The following is a 19921-nucleotide window of genomic DNA, read 5'->3' on the forward strand; positions in this document are numbered from 1 at the left end:
TTCAGAATGTGTCAGTCTGTAAAAGTGATTTCAAATTGTAAAAAGAGATTTTCACTTGGCCCGAAAAAAAAAGAGCAGTAAGTGTGCTTTCAAATTGGCAAAGAAATTTCGTTTTGGCACTAATGTGAAAACATGACTCTGTGTGCATAGAAGAATTATAGGCAGAGATTTATTGCGTCTTGCTCTGGTGATTTCACAGTTGCAGTAGATGGAAAGGGGGAGCGAATTTTTGGGGGAAGAAGCAGAGGCTTAGCACACACCCATGTGCTTGCCATGTATAGTCATGCACAGTAATTAGAAGCGAGTGGGGTTTTCAGGTTTAAGTCTGTAATGCAAATACATTCAGCATCACTAAGGCTGGTTGCCCCTGCTGGAGTGTAGGCAGTCACAGAGAATACACACGGTGGTGGTCTGAAAAAAAAACAGCTTGGACATGTGCATTTAAATAAATTTAAAAAAAAGGTTTCAGAATGTGTCAGTCTGTAAAAGTGATTTCAAATTGTAAAAAGAGATTTTCACTTGGCCCGAAAAAAAAAGAGCAGTAAGTGTGCTTTCAAATTGGAAAAGAAATTTCGTTTTGGCACTAATGTGAAAACATGACTCTGTGTGCATAGAAGAATTATAGGCAGAGATTTATTGCGTCTTGCTCTGGTGATTTCACAGTTGCAGTAGATGGAAAGGGGGAGCGAATTTTTGGGGGAAGAAGCAGAGGCTTAGCACACACCCATGTGCTTGCCATGTATAGTCATGCACAGTAATTAGAAGCGAGTGGGGTTTTCAGGTTTAAGTCTGTAATGCAAATACATTCAGCATCACTAAGGCTGGTTGCCCCTGCTGGAGTGTAGGCAGTCACAGAGAATACACACGGTGGTGGTCTGAAAAAAAAACAGCTTGGACATGTGCATTTAAATAAATTAAAAAAAAAGGTTTCAGAATGTGTCAGTCTGTAAAAGTGATTTCAAATTGTAAAAAGAGATTTTCACTTGGCCCGAAAAAAAAAGAGCAGTAAGTGTGCTTTCAAATTGGCAAAGAAATTTCGTTTTGGCACTAATGTGAAAACATGACTCTGTGTGCATAGAAGAATTATAGGCAGAGATTTATTGCGTCTTGCTCTGGTGATTTCACAGTTGCAGTAGATGGAAAGGGGGAGCGAATTTTTGGTGGAAGAAGCAGAGGCTTAGCACACACCCATGTGCTTGCCATGTATAGTCATGCACAGTAATTAGAAGCGAGTGGGGTTTTCAGGTTTAAGTCTGTAATGCAAATACATTCAGCATCACTAAGGCTGGTTGCCCCTGCTGGAGTGTAGGCAGTCACAGAGAATACACACGGTGGTGGTCTGAAAAAAAAACAGCTTGGACATGTGCATTTAAATAAATTTAAAAAAAAGGTTTCAGAATGTGTCAGTCTGTAAAAGTGATTTCAAATTGTAAAAAGAGATTTTCACTTGGCCCGAAAAAAAAAGAGCAGTAAGTGTGCTTTCAAATTGGCAAAGAAATTTCGTTTTGGCACTAATGTGAAAACATGACTCTGTGTGCATAGAAGAATTATAGGCAGAGATTTATTGCGTCTTGCTCTGGTGATTTCACAGTTGCAGTAGATGGAAAGGGGGAGCGAATTTTTGGGGGAAGAAGCAGAGGCTTAGCACACACCCATGTGCTTGCCATGTATAGTCATGCACAGTAATTAGAAGCGAGTGGGGTTTTCAGGTTTAAGTCTGTAATGCAAATACATTCAGCATCACTAAGGCTGGTTGCCCCTGCTGGAGTGTAGGCAGTCACAGAGAATACACACGGTGGTGGTCTGAAAAAAAAACAGCTTGGACATGTGCATTTAAATAAATTTAAAAAAAAGGTTTCAGAATGTGTCAGTCTGTAAAAGTGATTTCAAATTGTAAAAAGAGATTTTCACTTGGCCCGAAAAAAAAAGAGCAGTAAGTGTGCTTTCAAATTGGAAAAGAAATTTCGTTTTGGCACTAATGTGAAAACATGACTCTGTGTGCATAGAAGAATTATAGGCAGAGATTTATTGCGTCTTGCTCTGGTGATTTCACAGTTGCAGTAGATGGAAAGGGGGAGCGAATTTTTGGGGGAAGAAGCAGAGGCTTAGCACACACCCATGTGCTTGCCATGTATAGTCATGCACAGTAATTAGAAGCGAGTGGGGTTTTCAGGTTTAAGTCTGTAATGCAAATACATTCAGCATCACTAAGGCTGGTTGCCCCTGCTGGAGTGTAGGCAGTCACAGAGAATACACACGGTGGTGGTCTGAAAAAACAGCTTGGTTTCATAATGTGACAGTTTGTAAAAGAGATTTTCACTTGCCCAAAAAAAAGAGCAGTTTGTGTGCATTCAAATTGGCAAAGAAATTTCGTTTTGTGACTATTGTGAAAAGAAATGTAGTAATATATTTAAGTACAATAAAGGATTTTTTTTTTAGTTTTTTTCAGGTATTACTGAAGAACAGTGAACAAAATTTAAGATGCCTACAAAATCTCGAGTTCAAAAAACGCTAAAAAAAAAACTATATTTGAAGACAACTGGAGGACCAAAGTTAGTAGAAGATGCTGATGTTGGGAAAAAGAAAAAATCTTCTGGTAAGCAAAAAAAACAATTTCTAAACAAAATATTCAAAACAAAAGAAAAATGTACAAAATGTCTGTTCTCGGAAAAATGTAACAAAACATAGAGAACAGCAAAAAAATGAGAATTTAGTTAATGCAAATATACCTTCTGCAATTGAAAAGTTTAACATAAACAGAAAAACAGCATTTAAAGAGATACGTAGAAAAATGTTTCAGAGAAGAGTTATGTCCAATTTGATAAAGGATATAAAGAAATATAAGCAAAAGGCTAAATATTACAAGAGAAAAAAAGAAATTGAAGCCATTGCAGCAAAAGCATTAGAATTAAAAAGGAAACTATTCATATTAATTTTGAATAGGATGCGTACATTAGATAAAATGGTTAATGTACTGAAATCACAAAGCAAAAGCAAAAGAGTAGTGAACAGAACAAACTTTTGTAAAGTGTCTTTAGGAAAGTGGATGCATAGTTCAAGTAGTGAACCTTTTTTTAATGAAGAGAGCTATTTTCAAAGTAATAGTTTGCTGCATGCAGTTGACACCAGAGGTCGTTCATACGAAGTAAAAAATGGTTGCATAATGGAGAAGGAGATAATGGTTCCAAGAGATGAGGTACAAGTGATGGCAGATGAGGCAATGGGGAGACGTCCTAAAGCCCCAGTGTACACTTGGAATTGTAGTAGTATTTGCACTGTGCGTCAGGAATCTATTGACAGATTTCGAGAGTTTCTAAGAGAATATAGTAAAAAAAGTGTAAAACAAAAGATTAAGGTGCTTCAAAGTCTGGATCCATGCAGAGTGAGAGAGAATACTGGTTTGCAGGGTCATTCTCTTGCTTGTCTATCTAGAAAAGTGTGCAATAGTGTTTTCCATCATTTTAGGATGCTGGCTGTTCATCATACTGAAATGAGAAAGTTTGTGAGACGGTTGTATTTTGCCAAAAGTCCAGCAATAAAGTTAAATGAATTGAATAGGGCTCTGTTCCGAGGAACGGTATCAGATGTAGAGAAGGTTGTTGATGAAATTCAGTTTTGTTACTTTGGTCCTGAACAAAACAGTGCAGAGAAGGACACAGTAAATGAGGCAGAAGTGGAAGAGAATGTAGAACCTTGTGTAAGTAAGACATTTAATGATCACATAACAAAATTTGCAATAATCTCTAATGAAAGACCAAATGTTACTTGTATTTGTTGCCGCAGAACTCATTATAGAAAACAAACTAGGAATGTTGATCTCTACAGAAAGAGTGAAAATGAAGATAATTATAAGTGGATGGATTTTGCCACATATATATTTCTTGAAAATTGTTTTGAATTGGGTGAAGATCAGCGTATTTGTAAATACTGCTACAACAAGTTAGAGGAAAATAGAATGCCGACCAGAGCTGTACATAATAATTTAGAATTGGATGCTATTCCTGCTGAACTTTCTGAATTAAATACATATGAGTCTATACTCATTCAATGTGTTCATCCGTTCCAGACCATAGTACGTATGGAGCCCAAAACTGGTAAATTACCTCCTTCAGATTTACTGAGAGGTTTAAAAGGTAGAGTGGTGTATTTGCCCTTGGATTTGAAAAAAAATATGGAAACTATTGATGCGGATACTTTGGAAACTGAACCATTAATTATTCTGGTTAATGGTGTACCTACAAAGAATAAGAAGATTTGGCAGGAGCTGGTAGATGTGCGGAAAGTACAAAGAGCAAATTTGTATTTGAAAAAAAATAACAAATGGTATGAATCAATTTATATAGAAGAAGAAGAAGAAGAAGAAGATTTACAAGGAGACACAGAAACACCAACTGGACAAATTGAAAAAGTGGACAAGTCAAAGGAAGAAGAAATTTATGAACATTTTAGCATACATCCTCTCCATTCGAAAGAAGTTATGGGAGACAATATTGATCTCTTTCAGATGAAGAAAGCAAAAGGAAATCCCGTGAGTGTATGGGAGGAGAGCTTGGAAGCTCAATGTTTTCCCCAGCTGTTTCCTAAAGGAAAAGGAGGACGATACGATGAACGTCCAGAACAGATTCCAGCTTCAGAGTATCGAACTACAAGACTATATGCTGAAGATCCCAGATTTCGACAAAGTATTCCTTATTTGTTCCATCTTTTATTTGAAAGCGACTTGTCTGCACTGTCTTATGCAGTAAATCACATTTTAAAAAGTGGAGTACATTTACAAAATGTGTCTGCTAAGGATTTTATGGAGAAAGTGCAGCACCGAGATGATCATTTGGAAACACAACTGATCAATCTGATGGCTTGTCAGCGTGGGACAAATGAATATTGGTACCGACGCCATGGTGAACTAAAATGCATGTTACGCAATTTAGGAACACCAACATGGTTCCTTACCCTAAGCTGTGCCGAGTACGCTTGGGATGATTTACTGGATTTTCTACGAGAGGCCAATTCAAACATTAAAAACATCGAATACAAGACAGCAGGAGAACTGTGCTCATTGGATCCGGTTAATGTTTGCAGATATTTCAATCATAGATTTGAGGCTATGATGTCCTTCATCTGCAATAAAAAAAATCCACCTCTTGGAGAAGTAGTGGATTTCTTTTGGAGAAAAGAGTACCAGGCAAGAGGTGCTCCTCATATTCATATGCTGCTGTGGATCAAGGATGCCCCAAAGTTTGGAACTGATACTGATGAAGCAGTGTTATCTTACATTGAAGAATATGCAACATGTGCTATACCTAAAAGCACAGAAGAGAACAAGTTAAAGGAGCAAGTTCTACGTTTCCAAAGTCATCGGTGTGGAAAATACTGTCGACGGAAATACAAGAGCAAAGAAAAATACTACACTAAATGTCGATTTGGATTTCCTAGACCTGTTCTTACAAATGGAAGAGTCAACAGTTTTATGTCAGCTGTGAGACATACTATCACAAGAAAATCACCTAAGAATACCTACAACCTTAAAAGAAAAGAAGAATCAAAAAATATAAATGACTACAACCCAGTCATTTTATCCATGTGGAACGCTAACATGGATATACAGTATGTTGCTGACAATTCCATTGCTGTTGCTCGATATGTAACGTCTTACATTACGAAATCAGAAAAAACAGAATTGAAGGAAATGTGGGAAGAGATTTCTCACGAGAAGACTGTCAGTAAGAAGCTGTACAGTTTCAGTTTGAAGATGTTATCGCATCGAGAAATTGGATCCTACGAATGTTCAGATAGGTTATCTTCTGCAAGTCTCTACTCGAAGTCAAGAAGAATAATTTGGGCAAGTTTAGGCCTTGCAGCAATGAGAAATCGGGTACTGAAATCTGTTGGAGAAATTGAATATTTGGCTGAGAATGACCCAGAAAGTACAGACATATTGAAAACAAACATGTTGGACACATATTATCCCAAGAGAAGTCATCATCTGGAGAACATGTGTCTCTATGAAGTGTTACAGAACTACATTTATTCACGGAAAGCTGCAGAAGACATCAACAGTGGAAAATATAAAGTTGTTGGTGAAGAAGGATGTTTGGTGAAGCAAACCAAAGGAAGTTTGATAAATCACCGGAAGCTGAGTTGCGACACTACCGACAAGAAAGAATTTTACTACTTGGCTCTTTTACAGTTGTTTAAACCATGGCGTACAGAGGATGAACTACTGGGAGAATTCCAGAGCTATGAAGATTCTTTTAATGCTTGCAAAGACAGCATACAATGCAGTACATTCTCAACTTATCTGCAAATGTTAAATGAAGAAATTGAACAGGAAACTACAATTGCAGCAGAAATAGCTAGAGACAGTTCTCAGGACAGCCAAAGTTCAGGAACACACAGTCAAGATCCCCTAGGACAACCAATCGTTGAAAATGAAGCATCAATAGCCATGAATGAAGTGGAAACGGCTATGAATCAAGCTCAAGAAGAATTTATAGACTTAGAAAATTTGGAAAGACAACTGAATCAAGAGCAGCAACAAATTTATGAAGAGATCAAAAACAAAATTGATCACGGAATTCTACATATCAAAAAAGAGTGCTCATGCACATCATTTCATCCAATCAGGATGTATGTAAGCGGACAAGCTGGCACTGGAAAAAGTTTCCTAATTAAAGTCATCAGAAGCTACCTAAAGCAAAAAACGGATTCTACTTTGTCTTGTGTGGTTACTGCTCCAACTGGGTTAGCAGCATATAACATAAAAGGAATCACCTTACATCGTTTGCTAATGTTACCAGTGGAGCATGAGAACAAAATACAATTCAACAAGCTAACTGGAGAAGCATCCTTGGAAGTTTCACGAGTATTGAAGAAGATGCAAGTTCTCATTATTGATGAGGTGAGCATGGTATCAAACTTAATGCTTGCCTTTGTGCATTTAAGAATGCAGCAAATTTTGAAGACAGACTATGACGTGTTATTTGGTGGAAAACACGTCATAGTTTTTGGGGATCTTTTGCAACTTACTCCAGTTAAAGGACAACCAGTGTTTAATACTGTGACACATGAAGACACGAAGAAGTCATTGGGAAGCATTGGAAATACAAATATTTGGTCCTTCTTTGAGTACAAGGAACTTACAACTAATATGAGGCAAGCAAACGATGAAGAATATGGAAGTATTCTGAAAGATATCAGGATTGGACTACTCACAGAAGTTGGGAAAAAAGCATTACAGAGTCGGCTGCTACATAATTTATTTCCAAAGGAAGAAATAGTTGCAGAGAAAATATACAAGAATATTGCAGAAAACAAAAGTGTCATCTGCTTAATGCCAACTCTACGTGAATGCTCAATATTTAATGAGGAGCTTTTGAAATTGGAAAAGGAAGACATCAGGAAATTGGAAGCAGTGGACAAAATTGAGGATGGAAGAATTACTGTCACAGTAACAGGCAAACTGAAAAATAAATTGGACTCACTAGAGAAGAACATCTCCAAAACAGCAGGATTAGAAAAAAATCTATATGTTTGCATGAACTGTAGAGTGTTTTTAAGGGGAAATTTGGATGTTGAGAAAGGCTTAGTGAATGGAGCGATGGGAAGAGTTGTGGGTTTTATTAATTATCAGAAAAAAGATGGAATTGAATGTTTAAAAATAAAATTTGATCAGATAGAGGAAGTTAAAGACATTTGTCGTTGTTCAGTTCGTTTCATGCTTGTGAAAGACTTATATGTACGTAGGAAGCAGTTTCCGTTTTCACTAGCATATGCTGTAACTATCCACAAGTCTCAAGGATTGACTGTAGATTGTGCATTTGTGAACATTGGTTCAACTGTGTTCAAAGAAGGTATGGCATATGTAGCTTTGTCACGAGTCAAAACATTATCAGGTTTATTCATGATAGACTTTGATGACTCAAAAGTTAGTGCTGATACAAACTGTGTAAAGGAGTATAATAGATTAAGAAGAAGCTATGCTCCTCATTTAGGTCAGTATCCTGTGTTGGAGAAACGTGTAGTTTCTCGTAAAAGGAGAAATGAGAATATCTGTAATGAGGATGTAGAGAAGAGGAAAAAAAAGAGGAGTGATGTAATTGCAAACAAAAAGAAAAAGGACAATGAAGAACAGGTTGTAGGATGTCATTTTGAAAATAGCTCTGGTGTCAACTGCTACGCTAATGTAGTGCTGAATGTTGCATTTTATCTGGAAAGTTTGCAAGAGCAGATAATAGTAAATCAGGGAAAAAGATTCTGTTCAGAGCTCAGTCTCCTTTTTCAAAAGCTGAGTAAAGATAAAACTCAAATAGAAAGTGCTACTGATATTAGAAAACTTTTAGATGTATGTTCAGGACGAACACAGTTTTCTCAAAATGAACAGCAAGATGCACACGAATTTTTGATGTATTTTCTTCAGGTAGTGGAAGAAGAAGGAGTTCCCATTGACATTTTTTTTTGGTCTCTCTTATAAATGGGAACATAGTTGTGATAATTGTTATAATATATGTGGCTCTATTGTTGATAATGAAAGGTTTATTTATTTGACATTGCCAGAGAGTAAAACAGTCACTTTTGCAAAATTAGTTAAAGATGCTAATCATAGCATGAAATGTGGTGAGTGTAATTCTGACATGTTATCAACATTAATTTTAAGGGAATACGGACAGTATGTAATTTTAATGATGCAACGATGTAGAGCTGATGGATCAAAATTGGATACTTTAATAAAGAAGTTTACAGGACAGCAATTATCAATTTCAGGAAAAACTTTTGTAACTGTTGCAATAATTTTCCATGATGGACCTACTGTTACTTCTGGACATTACACAGTTTATCTAAAATGTGAAAAAGGCTGGACACTGTGTAATGATTCCCAATTGATTTTCAAACAACGTTTGCCTTTTGATTTAGCAAATTCCTATCTAATCTTCCTGAAACCTAAATTTTAGAGAGATTTGGCAAGATCTGGACAAAATAATTTTACCATTTTACTGGATTACCATTGCAATTTTGTAGAAAAAAGATTTTTAAAATTATCATTTGGCCTAAAGGAAAGATAACCAATTGTAATGTGGACTTTTTTAATTTTTAATGCAATTTTGAAAAACCAATAATTTAGAGATAATCGGTAACTTCTGCACATTTTAAATTTTGGAATGCTATTGGACTGCCATTGGAAATTTTTTCAAAAATGATTTAAAAAATTACTATTTGGCCATGTGGAAAAGTAAGCAATTCTATTGTGGACTAAATAAATTATTCAAAAAATTTTCGTGAACCAAAATGTTACAGAGAATTGGTGAGATCTGGACAGATTAAACTTTAGAATTTTAATGGTTTTCCCTTGGAAATTTATTCCAGGAAAAAAAAAAAATACTATTTGGCCTAAAGGAAATAAAATCAGATGTATTTTGGAGTTATTTGAGATATAATTTTGTGATTATACTTCTGAAACAAACATATCAGACGGTATTTTAAAGAAAAAAGTATTGTTTTTAGATGATATTTTTTTAGAATAATATGCATTTCTGTAATGATAAGTTTAAGTGAGAAGAGATTCTGGGCTTTTTTAATACAATCTTTGAGATTGTTATTTTTTTTTGCCCGCTGTAAAATGATGAATGCAATTGCTTTCACAATTTATAGTGAAATGCAATATATTCTGAAAACAGCAAAAATAAGGCAAAAATATTTTTTGGTAAAAAATGTAAATATGTGTACTGTATTATAAAATGGTTTAAAAATATTAATACTTTTTTCTTTTTTTTCAGATCGATATAGAAAATTTTCGGAAACTACAACCATTTTAAAAACTATTTTTTAAAAAAACAAATGAATAAATATTTTTTGAGTGAGTATGGTAAGTCAATAATAATAATTGTAGTCTCTCAAGGACCTTCTAATGTGATAAATGATTTTTAGTGTTTTTTTTAAAAAATAAAAAAAAAGGTACGCTTACCGTACGCGTACGGTAAAAAAAAAAAAAAAAAGTTTTTAAAAACATATGTAAAAAAAAGATGAAAGATAAGGTTGGCTCTTAAAAGAACCGTTGTGTTCATGCAGGGACAGAGGAAAGAAAGATTGGGAATATTAGACGGTACGACAAGTGTGCTGATCTATTTTACTGTTCACCAGGGAAACACTGGTCTCCCTATAAGTAATTAGATCGTGACAAGTGGCGCACCGTACTTCAACCCTCGCAAACCGAGGGTTAATTTCCAGAGGGCCAGCAAAAGGAGATTCTCCCCCCACAGATGAAGGGCTCACCTGACCTGCAGAAGAAGGAGTCTGCCCTGCAGGTGATGGTCCAGGCTGAGCTGCTGTGGATGTACTGGCTCGTCTTTCTGAAGAGTTACCTCCAAAAAGATGACCATGTGTCCTTCTGTGTACATCCTGGAGGTGTCTCTTCATGGTGTGATTCCCAAAGGAATACTTCCTGTTAGGATTACCTCTAGAAAGTACACGCTGACACAGCTTGCAAGTAACTAAGGGTGCATTCACCTTTTGCTGGCCTTCTGGAAAAGTAAAATAATCCCAAACATAAGAAGGCTTTACTTTCCTCGCTCTCTGCCTCAAGACAGTGCTGCTGGTGCTAGCCTCACTCTCAGAAGAGCTCTGCTGTTCTGCCATCGTATCCCAAAGACAAACCAGCTCCTTCTCCCAAGGGATCACAAGCAGAAATGAGGGGAATGGGTGTGGTGTAGGAGAGTTCTAGAACTGAAAGTACTTTCAACCAATCAAAAGTTGTGTTTCAAGATCACATGACCTACCGTACGCTTACGGTACGCTTACGGTACGCTTACGACAAAAAGTACGCGTGCGCGTAAAAAAGACACGCGCTTGCGCGCATGCGCATAACAGTCACTCCCCGGCACTTCCGCGTAACGTGCGCGTGTTGCGTAAGCGCGCACGCGTCCCACGCGCAGTACGCGCGGCTACGCAAAGTACGTAACTATACGCAAGCAGCGTAGATAGATTACGAACGTTGCGTAAACCGTACGCTTACCGTGAGCTTACGGTACGCGTACTAAAAAAAAAAAAAAAAAAAAAAAAAAAAAAATCTGGAAATAAATTTTACATGTTTATTTTAAAAAATAAATATAAAAAAAATATTTAAGGATTTTAAAAATTTAAGCATAGTCTTTATAAAAGATAAGAAAATTAAATTAAAAATATGTTTGAAAAAAATGAAGAATAAAAAAAAAAATAGCATTTAAAAAACCTTGCAAATTCACTGAAAAAACCATGGGTTTCACACACGTTATAGTTAGGAATTAGCATTTAAAAAACCTTGCAAATTCACTGAAAAAACCATGGGTTTCACACACGTTATAGTTAGGAATTAGCATTTAAAAAACCTTAGAAATTCACTGAAAAAACCATAGGTTTCACACACGTTATAGTTAGGAATTAGCATTTAAAAAACCTTAGAAATTCAGTGAAAAAACCATAGGTTTCACACATGTTATAGTTAGCTGGACATTTTACTCGTAAAAAACCAATGAAATTGCCCCGTTATAGTTAGTTCAGCTAACTATAACTCGCGCGCCCGCAATGCACTGCTGATGACGTCACATATTACATCACTCATGACATGGTCAGTGACATCACTCATGACATCACTGATGACATCTCAAATGACATCACTGATGACATCACTGATGACATCATCCTTGTGATAGAGTGGCAGACCTCCTCTCACCTTAATATAAGCTTTGATACACACATTCAAAAATAGAGACTAAAAATTTCAAAACAATGGACATACCAATACCAGTTACAACAACCTGTTCAGTAATTCTAAGATCCACATACACATCCACTCATTCACCAACAGTCCTATACAGTCACTCATACATGTACTCACTCATCATATGTACTCATACATCTATACATCCTGTTACACAATGCCACTCATCCATAGAGTTACTCACACACATAGTCACTCATGCTAATAAAGAATAAAACATACATTTACTTGCATATACAGTAATACACACACCACCATACTTACTTCTACGGAAACTTACACATACTTAGTCTTTTAAACAATCACTTACAGAAACACATACTTATTCATACAGGAACTCTTTCAATCTCTCCCTCTCACATATACTCACATATATACACCAATAGTCACATATACTAGTTTAAAACATATGTAGTTACTCCTGAAGACACTATTGAGACAGTCATTCACTCACTAACACACCCATACACACACTCATCCACCCATACAGTCCTGCACACATACTGTCTTCAACACATACAAACAGTGAGTCACTCATTCATGCATCTATGCACTACGTAATACCCCCCACCGTACCATACAGACACTCAGACTGATACTCAAAAAAACAACTAATAACCTATATAGACACCCATGTAGCTACTCACCAACCCATGCAGCCACTTATACACAAAGTGAGAGATACACTTAATCAGTCAGTTACACAATCAATTTTTCAAAAACAAATCATCCATTTAGACACTTATATACCCATTTATTCTTCCATCGACCTTGAGATATACATATATAAAACATATTTAATTTTCAGAAAAACACACATTCACTGGATGATGTCATCAGTGATGTCATCAGTGATGTCATTTGAGATGTCATCAGTGATGTCATGAGTGATGTCACTGACCATGTCATGAGTGATGTAATATGTGACGTCATCAGCAGTGCATTGCGGGCGCGCGAGTTATAGTTAGCTGAACTAACTATAACGGGGCAATTTCATTGGTTTTTTACGAGTAAAATGTCCAGCTAACTATAACATGTGTGAAACCTATGGTTTTTTCACTGAATTTCTAAGGTTTTTTAAATGCTAATTCCTAACTATAACGTGTGTGAAACCTATGGTTTTTTCAGTGAATATATATATATACACACACAAGTTTATGCTATAAATATAAAAAGAGAACAAACAAAAACATACAACTACCTAAAGATGACAGCCATATGTTGAAAAGTTACATATGCTTTAAACATAACCATTGCTGATAGTTTAAATAAAACAGTACAGCAATTGCTTTCCAGCAATTCTCCGGCTCCTCTGCTTTCCGGGCAGAACCTGATTCTATGGTTAATATTGCCCTCTAATGTCTCCCCGAGGACACAGACAAACCTCTCATCTGGTTGTGTGCAGAAATCACCATGAGGGATTCGCCCATCAGTCACTAGCCCATCCTCAAATATACATTCTGACATTTGTAATCACCCATTACACCACTGAAGAAAAAGCTTTTTTTTTGTTTAACTTTGAATAAACACCATTTGCACTGTACATTTTGTTTATGTCTTTTCATAAATGCCTAGGACTGAATGTGAGTCAAGACCATCTACCACTCACCCATGCCCGCGTTCTAAATAGAGTCTCAATGTATGTGTTATTTTAGAAAATAAAATTTTTATATAGGCTAAAACTCACTCATCCCCACAAATTTTTCAACATATACATGACTCCTCTGGCAAACATCATCGGATCCCACAGAGTCAACATCCACTCCTGCACAGACAATACTCACCAAGCCAAACTTCAAATAATCTATAACTCGTGTGGCCAGTTGGATGAAAGAAAATTGCCCCAACATCAACAAAACTGAAGTAATGATCTTTGGGAAGAAGAGCTCACCCTGGTACAGCCAACCAAATGGATCAGGCGAGGAACCTAGGCGTCATCCTGGATACCAACCTCACCATGACGTCCCAGGTAAATGGTGTAACCTCCTCATGCTTCCACATCCTTCTCATATAAGATACAATCTTCAAGTGTCTCCCACTGGATACCAGACATACCATCACACAGGTCCTAATCACAAACAGATTGTTTTTTCTATAACACAAGAGAACTCTCTAATGGGTAGTGCAAGAGGATAAACTGAAAACAGGGAACCCAAGCCCACTGGGGAAGAATTGTTTTTTCAAGTCCTTGAGACCTCCTGTTGCTCCCCTTTTAATATTGGAGATTGAGCTTAATCCACAATGTGTTTGGTGAAGCATTAATGGCATATGACTATGCAAGAATTTTGGCAATGTCTGTACTTACTTCAAATCCCCATGAGCAGATTCAGTGGTGCGGTCTCGATAAAGCTGTGTAAATCAAAAAGCTTTATTGTTACAAGGTACGAGGAACACAGCAGTTAAGATTGCTGGTCCCGTAATCTATTGTATATTTTTTCACTAATTACATTAAGTAGCCACACTTGCAAAGGACGACAATGTGTTGTATTTATTGATGTTTTTTGTTTAGTTACAGTTTCAGTGCTACACTGCAGTGTCACATTGTAGTCCTGAATGTTTCATCCATTAAGGAGTCTGTTTTCACTGTTTACACGGAGGTGTGTGACATGTTTGAGTAAAAACCACACCTAATGGCAACAAAATGCGTAGAGTTGCATTGTACAATATAAAGAAACTCCCTTGTGACCTATATTTCTTTCACAGATCAGGGATTACATTCAGCATGGGCTAACCAGCTACAACAATGCGCTTAAAAAAAAAACAAGAAGGACTTTTATAATGTAACATTTTGTCATTGTTTATTTGAATTCATTCTTATATTTTACAAAAATATATATTTTTCTTTACTTTTTTTCTCCTTTTTTAGTGTAAAGATATTATTTTCAACATGTGCATACAAATAAACACAATTCTAGTATACAATTTAAATGCAATACAATCTACCATAATTGACCCTTGAGTGAAAGATCATAAAAGGAATTCATGCATACTACAACACAAACATCCACTCTCATACAAATTCATACAACATTCACAAATGCAAATATCTCGAAAGTGGGAGACAAGATTGCACTGTCTCCACGACCAATTAGAATGACTGCGTTCAGCAGGATCTGAACAATATTGGTTGACGCGCATTTCAGTGGTAAAAAAGATGGTTACACCACCTTCCTCAGGACCTTAGCCAGATGCCAGAACACAAAAACACCCAGGGGATACTTGTACTCTCAATAAAAAAGTGTATCAGCAGAGGAAGACATTGACTATCAAAGTCATTGTACAAATAAATAATCACCCTAAAAGAAGTTGGGACGTGGTGTGTTGTTCATTGAAATTTTGGGACAACGCGTCTGTGGAATATATATATATGTGTGTGTGTGTATATATATAGATGTATGAAGATAAGCGTTCCTGACTCGCTCCTTATCAGCAAAGAAACAGGTACGGACCACAGCGTGCGTTTCCAGTGCAGACTTATTGCATCCTTATTCAGCTACATTCGTACAGCAAGTGCCCAGCATATAGATGTATATATACATACAGATATATGTGTGTACCTAAATATACAAATATATTTACATATATTTATATATATATACATTTAAATATATATCTTTAAAAGTGGGATATATCAATGACAAGGACTGCTTTTTGAACAGAGAGAATTTTATTCACTACCAGGCGCGCTACTAATGCATTGAAAATATAGAACAAGAAACTCTTCACAACTAAAATATAGTTTGAAAGAACAGTTTATTACACCGAGAATTATTCTGTTTATTTTAGCACATAAAAGTGATGGCAAAAATTGAAACATGATTATTAAAAAGAAAGACTGAGATGAAAGTGATTTTTTTATGTTTATGCATGTGACATCACTTGCTCTGAAGGTTTAAATGCGGAAGAAATGGTGCATTTCATTAGGTTGATAAAGGCTGTGAGAACAGCCGAAACACCTTCCAATACTATAGGCAAGTGTTGCTAAACTGATATTTCCTAAGGAATCGAGTGCGGGCTTTCTTTAAAGTGGAGAAAGGTTTATGCAAACTATATATATATAGGGAAGGGCTGCCTGGTGTAACAAAAAGTGTTCAGCACCGGGAGCAACATTGCTACTCTTAGCGGGGGCTAAAATGTTACAGGGATACCTTTTACATTTTACAAATGGAAAACTTTGGAGCAAGGCACTTCTAAAGGTATTAGCTGAGCAGTGATTCTCTGGGGTCCTTTTAATATCCGGCAGCGCTAGTATGGATAATGCAAAACTCAAGCAGCACATATAATAGAAACAGAGGTGAGCACTGATGTATTACTCTGTGGATTTAACTTGCCCATATTGTGAATTCAAATGACTGTGACAGATATGAAGTGTAAATTAAAACATACTACTTACTGGTAAGATGGACAAATCATCAGAGATAGACTGCAAGCACGTTTGGAAGGGGCAATAAGAGAAATGTGAATTGCAGACTTTTTTTCTTTCACATGTTTCCATGGTGACTTTCGCAATGAGCACGGAGCTCCTAATAAAATTAATACAGTGATTTTAGTTTGCTGTTAGAATCGAAAAGAAAAGGTTTGCAATTAAAACTACAGGAGTTTGAATAACTTAACTTTATTGAGAGACAGTGAAAACATGAAACAAATCTGAAAGAAAAAGGAGCACAAAAGTAACGCTTTTCTGTTTGTGTAATTAGTAACACCTGTGGGGGAGACGTAAATGAAATTACATTTGTTTGAGGCATTTTATGGTTGGCAGAGGCTGAGAGAGCAGCCGAAACGCGTTCTATGTCCTTACGAATGCTGCCTTTGTATTAAATCAGAGGACACCGGACATTTTATATGCTGGTCCTTTCTACGTGCGAGAAATAGGTTGTATATATAAACTATGGTTTTATTCATATTTTTAACACACGAAGAACTTTTTATTCATGTATTTATCACGTATAATGTTTTAAGATGAAATGTTCAAGTTAAGTGTTATCACTGTTCTCTAGTACGTTTGTAGTCTGTTTTCCATGCCTACTATCTTCCATGATTGGTTGTTAATGCAGGAGGGCTTTCTTCATCACTTTCTCACTTTCTATATAAACAAAAATTGGTTCTGGGCGTGTCATGTGATCAAGGTCGTGGTAACGTGACCGAAATGCGTCATGCCAAATTAAACCGCAATAAATTTGCACTGAATACGATATCATCACGTTGTGGTCTGTACCTGTGTTTCTGTGACTCTGAACGGATGGACGTGTGATTTTCATCTAGTTCTGGCAAAATACGGCTGTGTTTGCCTCTATGGACCCTCCCTGTGTTTTGAGGCTGGCTTCCAGTACGGCCGACATCGCGGACGCGATATGTCAGTAAACCCGGAAGAGATTGTTTTTGAGTCAGCCCCCCCGCAGCCGAGTGAAGAGTGCCTGATGAGTCTCGGCGGTTTCCCAGGCAGTAAACGTGGGAGAGCCGGAGTTGGAGGATTCTAGCGGACCCATTGGATTCTGTCTTGGGGGTAAGCCGGGACTCTGGGCATACTCGAGGTTATTTGTGGGTAACAGGGGTTGTGATGAACTATATTGGACTTACGCCGCTAATATTGGGGGCTTAAGACCTTAAGTGCAATAGAGACTTGTTTCCGGGTCTCAAATGTCTTATTTGGCTGACGCGCTCCGGAACCGAGAAGCCGTAGCGGATACTCTCTTTGATAACCTCCCCGAACAAGTTGAGCCATCTGGGGGAAGTAATGTGAAAGACTCTCAAAACACTGGTGACATCAAAACTCTACTTAGAAACTTGGAAAAACTCCTACGCACCGAAATGACTAAGTGGTGGGAAAAACGATCACTAGAAAAGTACAAGGAGGTGGGACGTGTGCCATGAGGGTTAAGGGTACTAATAGCTCCGTCTTTTGAGAACCCTAACCCTCTGACGCTAAAAGAATGGGCTACTAACAACCTTGAAGCCTCAATGAATATGGTGACCATACTAATTAAATATGCGGCTATTGACAGAGAGGAAATATTAAAACAAATTGAAACTCTGAATGCTATTCTGGCAACACATGACCAACAGGATTTTATCAGTAAAAGCAGAGCTGAAATTGATTTGCGACTTCAAAAACACAAAGATGCAATCAAACAGTGCAAAATATTCAAATTCACAAGGGATAAAAAAGACTATAATTCTGGGAGGATTTTTACATTTGCGTGGAAATTTGACACAGCTAAAAGGCAAGCCATAGGATTAAAGGCACCATTAGTTTGTACCACCTCAGTGCGGAATCCCGACATTGGTGACATTGAATTCAGTTCAGCCACAAGCAGCGCTGGGTCAGACAGTGGCTCAGAAATAGGGCAAGGCATTGTACCAAACAGCTTATTCCCATCAGAAGAATTGGGTTTTTTAGTGGAGGATCGCCGCCAGACGTTGCAGCAAACCACTCAGGCCAAGAGAGGCGGAAACGGAGAAATGAATGCAGAAAAGAAAGACGGAAATGTAAAATCAGGAAACAACAGGGGAAGATGGAGGAATCAAAAGAAAAATAATTAATCCCTGTTAATGATGCCGCCATTGATAACACTGTAATTAACCTGACTCAGCTGAATCTGACCGCAGCAGAAACTAAGTTACTAGCTTTAGGTTTATCTTTTTGTCCACCAACCCAATTTAAATATGTTCAAACTAGGATTGACATATTCAAGTTTATAAGAAAACTTAAATTACTAAAGCATTTTAAACTTAGTAAAGCCACTGTCACTGCTGCTAACATCAAAGTCTCTGATAAACCTAGTGCTATACTTCAAGTCAGTGATATATCCAACTTAAAGATTATGCACTCCTTATTAGATGATTCTGACACCAATGATGAATCCACAATATCTACACAACAACAAATGTATAATTTAGGCATCAATAGTAATTTACCAGCTTCCAGTCCTTTTCGGCCGGCTTCTACGTTCGTCCCTCTTATGCCAAAGGACGCTATTGACACTTTCAGTGAGTGTGTTATCAACGACTTGAGAACCTTGATTCGCAGGTTACACAAAACCAGGAAAAATCGATCTTTCCGCGAAAGACAGTACTCAGCCCTGATCAAGAAGCTAAATGACAATGCCGACATAATTATAACTAAGGCCGATAAAGGCAGAAATGTTGTTTTATGGCCCAAAGACCAATATTTGCAGGAGGCATATCGCCATTTGAATGATGCATCATGCTACAAAAACAGTTCAAGACATACGTCAACTGAAAGACACAGTCCACAAAGAACTCGGACAATGGAGAAGAGATGGTTTATTGAATAAAAATGAGTATAATTTCTTAAAGATAGACTTCCCTATTACTGCGGTCCTATACTTTATCCCTAAGGTCCACAAACAAGAAATACCAATTCCGGGCAGGCCCATTATATCAGCTCAAAAAAGTATATGTGAAGCAATGTCCAAATATGTAGATTTTTTTAACCCTGGGCGTCGTGCTCCGCTTCGCCCACGGAGTGCACGTAGCGCTGCCTGCTTTGCCATTTACGAAGTAGGCGTAGCAGGCAGCACTACGCACACACTGTAGCGAAGCAGAGCTGCCCGCCACCCGCCTCCCGCCCGCCCGCCCTAATTTTAAAATAATTTCAAGAACGTTAAAGGTAAATAAACCACCTTACCTTCAGCGCGGCGTCCCGGGGCTCCCTCTTCTTGCGGACGGTAACTTCTTCATGCAACTGCGCATGCGCGGACGCCCATGCATGCGCATTTCTCGCGAGAAATGCGCATGCGCAGGCGTCCGCCTGGGACCTACATAATTTCTTATGACTACTTTGTATTACGATCCTGTAGGTCTGTTTAACCGTACATGGTACCCTATCATATTAGGAGGATTTTAGAGTGTGCAGTTTTGAAATTGTTCTCTTAGCCAGTTCGTGCCTCGGTTTTTACCTAGTTTTTAACCTCTTGGTTGGGATTGGGTCTTTTCCGTGGTTCGGGCTTAGGAGTTACGAGACGATTTTTAATGTGCTACACGTCTATCTCCTTTTATTATCTTTTTTAAGGGGTTTGTTTACATTTATTGGCATTATCTATCTTTGATCCATGAATTGTTGAACGGTTACCCGCCAATCAGTTCTGTGGGTAGGCATTTATGTTGTTCTATTGGCCTATGATTGTTGATTGCTGCTCTAAGCATTTTTTG

At 37.4% G+C, this 19921-nt stretch overlaps 1 long non-coding RNA gene across 1 annotated transcript in view; it reads left to right on the plus strand.

The window, feature by feature from the left end:
• The first annotated feature begins 16880 nt into the window (after positions 1 to 16880).
• Positions 16881 to 19921, plus strand: part of LOC146862382 (uncharacterized) — a 199370-nt gene continuing 196329 nt past the window's right edge. The window contains exon 1 of the long non-coding RNA XR_014978120.1: positions 16881 to 17252. This is a non-coding gene — a long non-coding RNA (uncharacterized LOC146862382). The remainder of the gene's footprint in view (positions 17253 to 19921) is intronic.

The sequence above is a fragment of the Triturus cristatus genome, chromosome 2_2 (genome assembly GCF_964204655.1).
Source record: "Triturus cristatus chromosome 2_2, aTriCri1.1, whole genome shotgun sequence".
Lineage (NCBI taxonomy): Eukaryota > Metazoa > Chordata > Amphibia > Caudata > Salamandridae > Triturus > Triturus cristatus.